Source organism: Embiotoca jacksoni, unplaced genomic scaffold (genome assembly GCF_022577435.1).
Source record: "Embiotoca jacksoni isolate LCO1_2020_lvr unplaced genomic scaffold, fEmbJac1.0.p SCAF_13, whole genome shotgun sequence".
Lineage (NCBI taxonomy): Eukaryota > Metazoa > Chordata > Actinopteri > Embiotocidae > Embiotoca > Embiotoca jacksoni.
The window spans coordinates 11923583-11937949 of record NW_027185263.1 but is presented as its reverse complement, the minus strand read 5'-3'; the positions used below and the strand labels follow the sequence as shown (position 1 = coordinate 11937949).

Below are 14367 nucleotides of genomic sequence, written 5' to 3'. Positions count from 1 at the left end.
CTGTGTAAACTGGATAACACAAACACTGAGGATCGTCTTTTAAGTGATTTAAGAGACATTACACTTGTGTATTTTTCAATGAGGGAGGAGGTATAGATGTCAGTTTAAGAACTCTTTTTCATGTAAAAAAAACATATCAGACACAAGACACAACAAAGTATTTTTTTTTGTTATATCTCAACATGCAGGGTAATTTTGGAATTCACGTTTTTTTTCTTAAACTTGCATTTAAGATTCCTGAAGCAGTAATCATAAATTGTCATGATTTTGTGCCCAAAATAAAGACACAAAGATGGATGAAGAAGTTTATGGTTGTTGATGATATGGTTCAAATGGTTTATTTGCTAGTATGTGGTGGAGTATTACAGGAAACAGGAGAATCTAATCAAAGATGTTGCAGTCATAATTCATGGGTCTTGGACCACTAGGCCACAGGGATGCTCAAAACCTTGAATACTTAATACAATTTTCGACATAGTTATGCCTCATATTGGTGGCTGTAATCCAATACATAAGAATGAAATGAACATACTCAAAAATATATTAGTTTTCAAAGTGACAAGCAAGAGTTTGACTGTGACTTGACTTTCCTTCAGACTAACATGTTCTCAGCCTACCTTTACTACAAGCATATCTGAGTTTATTATTGTGGTTGTCGTCATGGCAACAATAAATAGTTTTAAACAAATTGTCTCAGCTCACGGTTGACAACAGGGAAAAACTCACATTATATCTGATGTGTGTGACTTCTCCAGCTCACATCCTTGTTGCTACCACGTCGAAGGATCCTAAATGACTTTCTATTGGGATTGTTTCCGTGATACCAGCAAGTAATCGTAACACATTATGAGCCGCAACTATGTTATGCAGTGTTAAGAGGTCATAGTCATTTCACGTCAGGTCAAAGGTCGTTTGATGATGAGCCGTATTTGTACAACCCTAGAGGGCACTTGGCTTTAAAACTAACTGTGTCGTGATAAGCTGATTGCACAAAACACCTACGGGTTTGTTTGTTTTTAAAGACAGTCTCGTCAGATAGACCTACCAGGTAAAGTAAACCTACCATGGCTAACAGGCTACTTTCTCTTCTAACCAGCGTCCCTCATCAACCACATTACACTGCTTTCTCCTGATGGCCTACTGTCTAATGCCCTCACTTTCTGCATGTTCATGTACCGGTAAGTACCGCTCATTTTGTATCGTTGGCTTTAATGCACCAAAGGATTTTTCTTTTTTTCTTTACTGTGGCATAGGTGGGCATGTTTGAGTGCCAGCTGGAGGCGGAGAGGGGAGTAGATTCCCTCCTGCCACGCCAGCTGGTGCACCTGCTCTGAGTCAAGTTTAAAGGGTTAAAACGCACCCATTGTAATGGAGCATGGGACGAGTGAAAACAGCTTTCAGATATGTACACGCTGTCATTTTTGCAGTATTTTGTTCTGGTAAAGTTTGAAAGGTCACTAAATATTTAATTTTAAGACCGTGTGAAGTGTGACATCCTTTATGTGGGGGAAAAAAATGTCACTGCATCCATAAAACTTGGGCTTTGTGGCATGTTCTACAGTTATTCTGTACATAGTAATGTATAATCATACTCTTCTCTCATTATATGTGGCTGTGCAATTAACCTTTCCCCTGCCAAACAGAGCTGCAATATGGTTTTGCATAGACAAACACGAGCATGAGACTCATGTTTCGGTCAACCAGCGAATCAACTGAGACACTGCGTGTTGCCACTCAGTAGTTCCACTTCCATGTAGCTGAGAAAAGCAAACTGTGGACATGACATGATTTCTATAATTTTGTTGTGTCTGGGTTTCGTTTTTGGAAAGCACATTGAGAATTTTTGATGTATTATCGTGTTATGTTATTGTCAAATCTTAGCCAAACATCAGAAATCAGCCTTCAGCTGAAATTTAAGCTCCCAGTTAAATATAAATACTGTGATTGGAGCAGAAGTGAAACTCTCACCTCAGAAAAAAACACAGCGCATACAAAACAGAATGCATCATAAAATGGCTGAAATGTGGATTTATAATCATCAGAGAATTTTCTGTTATAAAAGTACAGACAAAACAGTCAGCTTATGAACAACATCTGCAGTCTTTCCAAGCTCGAAATCTCGTCCCACTTTATGGCCTTCAGCCTGTTCCTCTTCAAACTTCAAACTAATTCAAGTTCATACTACCTTCTGCAACTCTCTGCAAACTCTTGACCTAGTGAAACTTCTTCATCTCTTAACTCCCCCCAAACCCTCTTCCTCCTCTGGAACATTTCATCCTTTTATTCTCCGCAGTCTCGATCCATCTGGAATATCCATCTTACTGTAAAGGCTTTAACACCTCTTGCTTTCTGGAATCTCAAATCCTCCCGAGACCTTCCTCTAACTATCTATTTGCAGTTTGCATTTGACAAACGCAGAACAACACAAGTCTTTAGGACTATGTGGATTTGTAGCAAACACAGGCAGACAATAGATAAACACATATACAGGCCGCACATACAAGCACTAAGTAGCAACAGACATCAAGTAGGCAGATTACAGAGGGAGCTGTGTCAATGTGTCAGTGTGTGAGTGTTTCCTCTGTCTCTCTCGCCCTGTCTCTCTCCATCCATCTCCCTCACTTACTCCCCCTCCCCTTCCTGAGACAAAATGGCCAGATGGCTTCCAATCCTACATGCTAATCCACAACACACAGACTGTAGCCCTGACACACCTACCACAAGTCTACTGCTCCACTGGAGACATCTATGCCCTTAAACACACACAAAGGCCCCACACATGAGGCCACTGGGCATAAACTGTCAACACGTGTCCTAAACGATAACTGCACGAAACAATAGCACCATAACTCACCCAGACTAAAGCCTCAACAGATGGAAGCCAAGTTGAATGTGTGTCCTACTATCATATTTCAGGCAGCCCAGTTAGCAGGCTGCAGGCCAACATGAGGTTCTGTGTCTACTGCTTTTGTTAGCCGAGATGAGGTAAGAGAAGCTGTGTGTGTTGGGTTTCACTGACCAGTGGAAAACATGGGGAAGCCCAGAACAGCACACTAAGACACATGGACACAAACAGGCGGGTGTGCTAAAAAAAAAAAACAACAAGAAATTGTTTCGGAGATTCAATAAATGTGGCATCTTTCATCATCTGTCGTCTAAAAATGCAGCACAAGTTATGCTCACATGTGGTGGAAAATTAGATATTAACTCCTTTATTTTGGTCACACAGGCCTGGGCAGATGATCGTATTAAAAATATAGATAAAAGGAAAGAAAATGAAACACAGACAGCTAATAGTACAATTATCAAAATGGTAAAGAGATAAGAAGGTATTGCAAGGCTAACAGTACTCTTTCTAGCTTTGCACGAAATACCTACCTGACAAACCAAGCTAGAATAAACAAATTTATTATTAAAGGAAAATGTCACATTTCTTTGGTTAAGCAGGCAAAGCAATACCCTCATATATTACACTTCATGCAAACAATAAAACAATAGCTTACCTGAAAACCAGTGTAAATAACAATCGAAAATGTGGATTATGTACACATCTCTTTTCAGTGATAAATTTGTAAATTATTTTCGCTCCATATTTCCCTCCCTTCACCCATTCTTGGTAATTTACTCTAATTTGAATGTCAGGTGAAATCATATGACTAATAAGAATGCAAGCGATGATAGTTTTAGTTATTCTAGTCATGCAAAAGTCCTGAAAACATTTGCATTAAAAGCAAGGACACAATATGTTTAGGTTTTGCCTGCATAATTTGTGTTTACACTACAAACAGGATGCTGGAGACAGGTGAAATTTGACTTTTAGTTTTGCTGAAAGGGATCTTGCATTGTGAATGTTAGACCAGTCAAATATATACAAACACTCTGACTGGCATATACTGTTAAGATATGCATGTAACCTACATACATACACAGACATGACTACTTTCTACTGATGGTAAGCAGCCATAAACAGATCCATACAGAGATACAAGATGCAGAGTTATTAATTGTCCATCTGCCGGTGATATACTTCTGTAGTTAAAGGTGTGATGAGTCTAAGATTAGCGTCGAAGACCGAGAGACCGATTATCCAGTGAAAGTTTCACAGATCCATTGAACAGCAGGATGTGTAAATACCAAACACTTGTACTGTAATGGTGTATCACAGCATCTCTGCCTTCTGTTTGGGACACTGCATTAGATTAGGTCTGGCTTCTTCTCTGCCAAAGCTCACTGGGCAACGAGCTGGACTGGAACAAGCTATTTTATGCACTGACAAAATTTCCAAGTGTTGTGGTTAGAAATGAGTTTAGATCATGAAATTACAGTGTTAAACTGAAAAAAGTAGAAGGTATATGGCCTATGATGGTGATGGGTAAGGGACAGTTTATGGTTTAGCCACTTAACATTTTTTTATTTTTTTTAAAGAGGAGGGTTGCCATGGTGCTGGAGGTTTGGACAGATAGATTAGTAGCATCACATCCATATCAACACAGCAGGCCGAGGCTCACAGGGAGTAGCACCTTCCGTAACCCATCCCCCAATTCTCCCCTCCGATCATCTCACCCTCCCTCAATCACTGACATTACTCCCTAACATCCCTCTTCCATGCAACATCCAGACAACAGGTCTCCCATCAGGCCCTGCTTTTCACAAGATGACTGCGCTTCCTGGAAGAGGCATCTCTAGGAGGAAACACACATTCATCTCGCACTGTGGCCAATTCCTCAATCCTCCTCCGTCACGGACGGCTGTGGAAGAATCTGAGGTAGAATGGCTCAGCTTTCACAGGACCGGCCCCCACCCCCACTCCGATCCCCAATGAAGTCAGGTGACCAGATGTTGTATATCTCCCTGTCACTACAGCCGCCATGAAGCTGCTACACACATACATGTTAAAGTCAGCACACGGAGGCACGTCTCTGCTGTAATAAAATACATATCTTAACCAAGCTCACTCTACAGAGACCATACGTGAGGTGGTGCAGAGAAAACAAAAGAGCATCCATCAGCATATTAACCATCCGACACCCCCCCGTCCACAACACATATAGCTCAGATTCATCCGTCAGCCTCGGGTTTACAGACTCAAAATAGCAGAGCTTCTTTTTTGTTCCAGTGTTGCCACTGCAGCTGCTGCATCTCACCAGGACTGACACACACACACACACACACACACACACACACACACACAGAGACACACGCATGCACGCACGCACGCACACACACACACACACACACACACACACACACACACACACACACAAGGCCCGTACAAATGCCACCATTGATTCTAACACCTCCCCATCAATAAAGATGCAATTTGTGAGGCACAAGGGAGTGTATAGAGAGATGATGTGATGCAGGGGGAGGTATGTGATGATCTAAAAACACATCCAACCCATCTGATGCAGGCATCCATTTCCATTTCGCCCTCCCGGACAGACTGCTGATGAAACAGCTGCCTCCTTAGCAGGGCAGAATGCAGAGTGGAGGAAGAGGGAAAAAATAAAAGGCTACAAAGCACCCCTACATACACAGCCTCCCCCTCCTCCTCCTCCTCTCTTCTCCTCCCTCCTCTGTCTCCCCCCTTCCACATCCCTTAATGCACACACAGAGAGGGAATTACCTGAAATATGTCTTCACATTCTCTTGCTCAGTGTTTCGCCTTTGGGCCTGGAGTCGTGGTGGATTCATCGTCAGCCGTACAGTCCTAATGACAGTTTAAAGGCAGGATTGCCATTCTCTTGTCAGACCAGTTCCTGACCCTAAAAGCAAGCTTGTTCGGCAGGCTGGATGCTTCACTGGCTGCTCACTGTTCCCTAGCCCATGATGTCATCCACCCTGCTTTGCCGATTGGCTGAGAGGCTGAATATTAATGCAGGCAGCAGGTCTAGGGGAGGAGGCAGCCAACGGGCAGACACAGTTGGTTTTCAGTTTAACAGGCAAAGCCTGCAGAGAGAGAAGGCAGGGAGGATGGTGTTAGATGTCAAGAAGTTACAGTCTCTGTTGCATAACACTTAATATTAGAGGTATGGTTCGGGGCTGGTGAAACTTAATACAACATCATATCTGATAAAAACAATATCGGAAAAGGTGCAAAATTTGAGCTGAAAAAGTCTGTAAAAGCTTGTTTGATACACTGCTTCCCTTAAAATAGTGAAGGTGTCACCATGTGTAGACCAAAGGTAAGAATACAGCATATGAGCGAATATAAATAGTAAAAATATAGTAATAATTTGCTGAAATTAAATATGGTGAACAAGTAATCACATGCTGAAAAAAAAATGTGTGCATTCAGGCAAACACCACCCAGAATTTTATATTTATCTGAGGTAAATGGGAGAGGAATTTTATTTTGTGTTGTGAATTGTTACTATCATATCAATTATATAATGAACAATAATCCAAATAATCATTATTTACCAGTTCACTGTTGCTGCCATGTGATGAGGTTCAGCTCAGTGCTGACACATTAAGATGTTGAAGATTCTACAAACCACAAAGAGACTTGATAACACTTGACATGCCTCAAAACTATTGCGGGAAAGAACATTTAGTTTCTCTATGCACAGAACTGAAATATTAATATTTATAAAGATTCTTCATTGCTATAAGGTATTCGATTACTATTATGGTGTTTAATCATGGTCACAGTATTAATGATCTGTATATTTCTGCAGAAACATTGTGCAGTTGCTGTTAATTTAGGGTTAATTTACAAGAGGTGTAATATAAATGTCTGCTAAAATGTTTTAAAAATGTTTTATTGAGAGATTTATATGGACTCTCCAGCTTTTCATAACAGCAGTTCATTATTGCTTTGTTGGTTCACAAAAAAAAAAAAAAAAAAGTAAACAGAAGAACAGATATTATTCTGAATCTGAAGATGTATCTGCCGAACGCCTACAGGTTTCTTTTTTTTTTTTTTTTCCAGCCCATAAAAGTGACTCCAGGTTCATGAGCAGGCGGAGACACCAAACAAAATACTCACTGCATTTGCCCTAATTTGCCTATGATGTCATCTTTTTTCTCTATCTCACCTGTGATTGGCTGACTGGCACAGCATCTGCTCAGTCTCATGGCTAGTGCTTCTAGCCCAAGGTGGAGGCCTATCTGAGGCTCTGTGAATCATGGCTGGTTGTCCTGACAACCCCTGTAATGTCGATTCCTTGTTGGAGAGTAATATGGCTGTTCTGTGACAGTGTTCTCTCAAATGGAGAACCTGATGATTACCGTACAAGGAGGCGATATCCCTTATAATCCTTTTATTCACATCAGAGAGTGTTTGTGATTTTTAAGATAATTTGTGATGATGTTTTCTGAGAAACTCTTGACAAAAATTAGCTTTAATACAAATAATTTGAACAATACTGCAGAATATAATAAATGTTGGTAAATGTCTGAAGTTTATAGTTTTAGTTTTTTGTTTTTTTTGTAATCCTGAGACACTGAAGTCTTGGGGATTTTACAATGAGGAATAATCAGATGCACATATGTTTTGACAGCATACCTTTTTTTTTTCTCCAGCTTTGCAGGCATGTAAGTGAGACGTGATCAAACCCTGCAAACATAGACGAGAAAAAAATGCAAACGTAAATTCACTTCATCCGCACCACATGAACATTTTAAAGCAGAGGAGGTTTTTCTCTGAGTCCTGACAGTCTACATGAAGGATCAGTGTTCACTCATAAAGAGACAAAGAGGCACAGTTTATACAGTAAAGTATCAAAATGCCCCTGAATTTGAGACAACACAACTAGCATAACAAAAAAACTTTAACGCGTAGAAAAAAGCTAAATGTTTGGGTTGACAGGAAGGCTCTTTCCTTTTGTAGCATCTTTCCAGCCTAACCCTCTCGTGAGTTTAAGACAGTAGCAACATTGAATTTATTAATTTTCTATGCTTAAGACTTCTGTATATATGACTGTAATTATGAATAGCCAGCCTCACAGTGGAGCATTTGGTAGACGGAGAGGAAAAACCCTGGACCAGTTTACTGTCCATCACAGGTCCAACATGTGGACAGTAAGATGAAACACTCTCAAACATTTGTCAATCAATCAATCAAAATGTATTTGTATAGCACATTTTAAAACACAACAAAGTGCCACGTTAAGATCAGAGTGGGTAGGCCAGTAAAAATAAATAGGTTTTTAAACGGCTTTTAAACATTGGTAAGGTGCCATGGAGCCAAGACACAATGAGGGACTGTCCGGTATAGCAGCTGAAAGGCTAAAGGGATTGATTAGCAGGATCTCTGTTCTACCTTCGTTTTACCTTCAATGACAAATGTTTGAGAGTGTTTCGTTTTACTGTCCACATGTTGGATCTGTGATTCTTTATAATTCAAGAGAAATAGAAACAGAACAGCATGCAAGGCCCGGCAAGATGAACTCACACTTGTGAGGTGATTGTTAACCACTGAGCCACTATTACACCACAGGATTGATCAATTCATGTTCTCAAATATCACAGTTTTGATCCTCGGACCAAAGCTGTCACAGCTTTGTGCTAAACTGTGTTTATGTCATCCACTCTAGAGTAAATGCTATGGAGTATAAAGTGTATACACAGTTATAAAGTCCTGGTAGTTCACAACATTTATGAGGCCCAGCCCAAAATCTGGACCCACCACCCAACAAAGAAACAACACACACTTGTTTGTGTGACAGCACCAACGAAATGATGCTTCACTGCTTTTGTTCTGGCTTTGTTTTGTAGATTTAAGTAGATTTAAAGAGTAAAAGGAAGAAAGGATTATACCTTTCATCTGGATTAACGTGCTTCATGTGGTCTATGTGAATAACAGGCATTTTGTACTTGGAAAGAAACAAACTGATGGCAACAATGATTGGAAAAGGGCACAGACGTTCAACTAAAACCAGTGTGTTCCTTTCACAGCCACGTGTGTTGCTGCTGTGCCCTTTAGAAGCTCTGAACCCAGACCTGCTCCCTCATGGTGAGTCACAACGAGAGCACATAAAACATTTTAATTAAAACCAACACAAAATCTCATTCACCCGCATATTTTCTGCTCTGCTTGCATCCAGTGTTGTGTCTCAAAGATCCGTGTATATTGTCATTACTGATGCAATACTTTCTCCATTCTCACTGCTGCACTGAATCATGCAAGATTCTGCTACATATCTGCTATTGCTTGCTTAAACTTAACTGAGTATTATGCAAGGTAGATCATTTCCTAAAGCTTGGCAGTGAAAGCTCAGATCAGGTGCTGACAGGACAACTTGCAGCTGCATCACAGAGGAGCCTGATTTACTAGTATCCATAGGCTGCTGTCAGTGATCAGGTTTATATAATGAATCCTATAAATATCCTTGGAGGCAGAGCATGTCTCTGTGGTGACATTTTGTAATAAGCCCTGTCTGGAATTTACCAGTGATGTGGGCAGAGTCGGGAAAATGGCTCTCTACATGTTTATACAACCTAAAAGCAGGTTCCTTGAAAAAAAAAGTGCAGTGATTTTGTTATTTGCATCTTTGTGTACCTTTACTTATCAGTAATTTAAAGTATGTCATGGCCTTGCAACCCATAATTTACTTCACAATAATATTTTATTTTTCTGAATGAGATGTCAAAAGTGTTTTCATCAGCCAGTTACTAAGAAATGTATGTTGTTGTCATAACATGAGACCATTGTAAAGGGTGAGAAGGGGAAATACTAATCTAATCAATTGTAACTTGCTTTTCAGTCATGCTAGAGGCATGGCTTTAGATGGTAAAGTTGTTGCCTGATTGGTCGGACCACCACTTTGGTCCAGACTGCTATATTAACTATGGACCTCTGATCATCACTTGTAAAGACATTCATGTTCACAGAGGATGAGTCGTGCTGATGTTGGTCGGGCCCCGACTTTCCCTACAGTATCACATTTCTGTTTTTTAGTGCACTGCCTCAGCATCTAATTGATTAATCGCCATGACATATGGTACAAATATTAATTTATCCACAGGATAAATTGTAACATCTCTGCTGATCCCTGCACTTTTCATCTAGCCCCATCATCAGGGCATAAATTCCCTTTTATTTGGTTTATGACCAAATACCTCCAAAAGTAATGACCATTAGCCTCAGTTGTACTTTTTATTTAGCTTATCAACAAATGTCCGCATACTAACTTAGATTGTAAATCTGGTAAACGTGCTGATGTTAGCATGCTGCATGCACACAACACCACATGGATGCCGCATGGATGTCGTCTCATGATAATGTTTCTATTCATTTTGTACTATAATGGATTCAAAGACACCTGTTATTGGTTCTTTAGTTCTTTGAAGGTTTTTGCCTTCAGGGGAAATGGATAGTATCCTGCCAAAGGAGGAGTCAGGTGGATTTTTTTTTTGTATGCTCAACAGGTTTTCTCATTTTATGGCAGTGACGCTTTGCAATCCAATTCAATCTCTTTGATTTGTTAGTGAATCCATTTGCTTTAGCAACTCAGCCATAAATTCCATCAGTCCTATATTTTTTTTATGCGCAAAACAATTGTTTTCAATATGAAATGTTAAATTTCATCACTGCTTGTGCAGCATTTCCTGATGAGCCTTCTTCATCAGTTCAAGAAAAATATAGACTATCGCTCTGCAAAATTGAGGTAGGAAGTTTGAAATGACAGATTCTTTGGTTTGGAATCAAATAAATACAGCACTGGTCAATCACTAGATGGTTTAGATTATCATATTATGGCAGAGCTCACTGTGCCCAGAGGTAGAGGGAATCTTCAGAGAGACTTGCAAGACTCACAGGAAATTATGATATATGAGAAGAGGGGAAGTATGTAGAGGTAAATCCCATTGAACCAAACTTCACTTTCTTCTCTGGCCATCAATAAAATGTTTCACCTGGGCTTGATAGTGCATCATAACTGCAATTTTCTTTTAGTTAATGCTGAAAATAGGCAGTACAGTGTAGGAAAGCACACTTTTATGATAAGTTTGTGTTTTGCTGGTTTTATAAATCCAAAGCAGAAATGCCCTAGTTTTCTTAACTAAATTCAAGAATGAAAGAAACACCTTATTTGACTCATTCAGAGTGATTTACTAAGATGGAGCAGGTCTTTCTAACACGGGACTCCACCAACAATTTCCTCTATCAAAAAACAAAACAGAAAACAATCAGCTCACTGTACAGTGAAAACATGGATATACAATATGCAATTTGCACTGTAGTGTAAAAAAATCTGAAAAAAGTTAGTTTGCCTTATAACAGTGTGTATTTGCATCGATTATAATGAAAAATTCACAAAATAAAGTAAATTTCAACTGTAACAGCGTACATTTTAAAAATGATAATAAAAAATATTTTATAGAATCCAAATATTAGTTATCTCTTTTGATTTATACATATCTTTGACAAAATAAACAGCGATACACAGAATTATACTGTGTTTGTCTAAGTGTCCTGATGTGTTTTGATACAGTGGCAGAGGGGGTGCTGTATTAAATGCTCTTCATTTGACAGATTAACTCCTGTAAACCCTTCACTAGTAACTTGGCACGTAAAAGATAATGGGTCACTCTCATCTATGCTGCAGCAACACTCACAATCACGAAAACTTTTTGGGTCTGCTGGCACAGCAGTGATTCCCCCCAAAGGAATATAATCGAGGTTAGTAGGGCTCTAGCCTGTTGATCATGGGTGAACTATTGATAGGTTACTACAAGAGCTCATTAAGTCTGCTTATTTTTCAGGGCGAAAACTGCTCAACAGTGATGTAAGCGCCGAGAACCACGCACTGTAATTACAGATTAGTGCACGGTTTAATGTTGTGCACTTAACACCTTGGCTGTTTTGCCAAGATTTTAAATGTAGGCTGTGTTACGTGTTTCAAACAGGATGCTTGGGCTAAGAGGGGAAATCTATTCTGCTGCGCTATGATTTGGATCATGATTTGTGCCATCAAACACAACTCCTTCATCCTCACACTGTTAATCTGTGGCTGACCAGAATGGGGGTGGTGCGTGCAAGTGAGTGTGGAGGCGGGGTGGGGAGGGGTAGGGTTTAGGGGGGAGGGTCTTATTGACATTTTGCATTATCATAGTCTGCTCTCCCTGATGACTGTGAGACCAGTAGGGTGTGCTTAATGTGAACACAGCTGGTTCCCTGTAAATCTAATAAATGATGGCTTGTAATGCGAAACCAATTTGAGAAATTTGTGCTGGTAAAATAAGATGTTAATAAATATTATCATTGACTGTTGTATTTTAACTTTGTGGAGAATCACATCCTTAAAAAACAAATTTTCCAGTACAATGCAGTTATCTTTCTGCACAGCTGCTCAGGGAAATGATTCAGTCTCACCAAAATTATAGAAATGTGTGTGAAACCTAGATACAGGGGACATGGTGATAATAGTGCTGTACTACAACTACATATTTGTTTGTATTCTTCTAAAGTGTATAATGTATAGCCTTATTGCTGCTGTTGAACATTTGTTTCTTAAAATGCAACTTTTACCATTCAACACGGGACTATGTCAGGATTGTAACTCAGTCTGGTAAATCCATTCTTAAGGAGGATTTGAGGATTTTTATTATGACATTTGTGTGACAGTGGAATCTACCATATACAAATCCATCTTCCACTTAAATCATCTTGGACTGTTTGATGTTATTATAGTGTAAAACAAAGTTAAGAGAGGAAGTCGGGTATTAGCCATGCTGATTAAAAAATAACATAATTCATTTAAAATCAGGGGATTTAAAAATAAAAAATTGACAAAGTAAAAAATGAAAATGACCTGCCAAAAGGTCACAATAACATCTAATAAATTGCACATTTGTCTTAAATTGTGTGGATATGTTTATAGAATGTCAGTAAGAGTTCATATATACAGGATTGGGAATAATGGAAATCATTCAACTGAACAACTCTGATCCTGTTTTATTTTACTAGTAGTGCAGCATAGAAACACAGCTTTATCATTCAGTATAGCAGTGTGAAAATACACAAGTAATTTAAAACACTCAGCAAGGACATCAGCTCTGATGCTGCCAAGACGATGCTCAGGGACACACCTGTGAATGTAAAACAGGTGGGATGAGGCAAATGAGTGACCTCGGGATTAGTGAGAGGTGTGTGTGTGTGTGTGTGTGTGTGTGTGTGTGTGTGTGCGTGCGCTTAGAAATTTAATTTAACATTCAGTTGTGACATTAGTATCATAAAAAAAGGATAGGCTGGGCCAGCGGTCAGCTGTAATGCCAATATTAGTGTAGTCTGACAAAATTTTGCACCATATAACATCTTCAGACAGAATTTGTCTTCAATAATCCAATATGTTCTTATTTTTGTTTTGGGGAAATTAGGGTAGCCTAGTTTCACTTATTATCATGCAACCGCATTGCTTGGACAAACACACACTTTGCACGCTGTTTCCTCTCATATATATTCACAAACCACAGAGTATCCATATTAACTTCACCTTTCCTGACATTTCTGTGTTGAATAAAACCTGCTGCACTCTTTAACTCTTCTCACTTGCCTGTCCTCAATCAAGCCTCGTGTCAATATTAATCAGTGCATGGCAGCCGCGCATAGGAGCACCTATCAGCTCTCAAAGGGCAACACAACACAAAAGTACTATCCATGACAACACTGGTCTGAACAAGCCCCTCCCACTGACAGCTGGTTTATTGTGTGCCGTGGCTCTGAAGCAGCCTTGTTTCCCTTTGCTTCGACAGTTCAATAACTAATCTCAATGCAGCCGACAGCATGTAGCTTTGAAAATGAGGAGGCCAGGCACGATGGAAAGTCATAATCTGCTTGTCAGTGTTGTGTCGGTTAACTGTAGGCTACCATGTCAATTTACATGAGGATCAATAGATGGGTCAGAAATAGTGTACACACCTTGGCTGCATAACACCAAGTACAAAATAAATCGTGGTGAACACTTTTTCATGCAAAGAAGGAGCAGTTAACCAAGCCACTTTTCTTTTTCAGGCTCTGCACCAGTCAGGGAGCATATTCTGAACCTAATTTCACTGTCAGTATTTCCACTCTGATTTAATTCTCCTTCTTTCACTTTCAGCAGAATAATTTGGTGTATTTACAACAAAGGTTATCACGGCACATTTGCAATTATTCTTGCCAAAATTTCAGATGACATTTTGATCTGCCATTTTATCATCCCCCCACAATAATGAACTTGAGAAAGGGCAGTTTGGTCTCCAATCCTTCAATTCATTCATCCATCTGTCACATCTCAGACACCCAATCTTAGCTAAACTCAGTGGGGATGATGCATGTCACCAAAGCTTTACTAGTTAGCTCAAGGAGGGCACTGCACCCACTTCCTTCAGTTCAGTGTATAAAGAGTATAATGTAGGATCAGTGACCCTAAATATGATTTT

At 39.6% G+C, this 14367-nt stretch overlaps 1 protein-coding gene across 6 annotated transcripts in view; it reads right to left on the bottom strand.

Annotated features, from left to right (window-relative positions):
* The window catches only part of LOC138196475 (serine/threonine-protein kinase PAK 3), a 43202-nt gene that overhangs the window by 24222 nt on the left and 4613 nt on the right, over positions 1–14367 (bottom strand). For 4 of the 6 annotated variants that reach the window (XM_069146537.1, XM_069146539.1, XM_069146541.1 and 1 more), the window contains 3 exons: positions 7511–7561; positions 6424–6489; positions 5627–5949 (listed from right to left, as the gene is read on the bottom strand). The gene's annotated coding sequence lies outside the window, so the exon portion shown is untranslated. The remainder of the gene's footprint in view (positions 1–5626; positions 5950–6423; positions 6490–7510; positions 7562–14367) is intronic. The other 2 variants (XM_069146538.1, XM_069146540.1) reach the window with 1 other exon arrangement.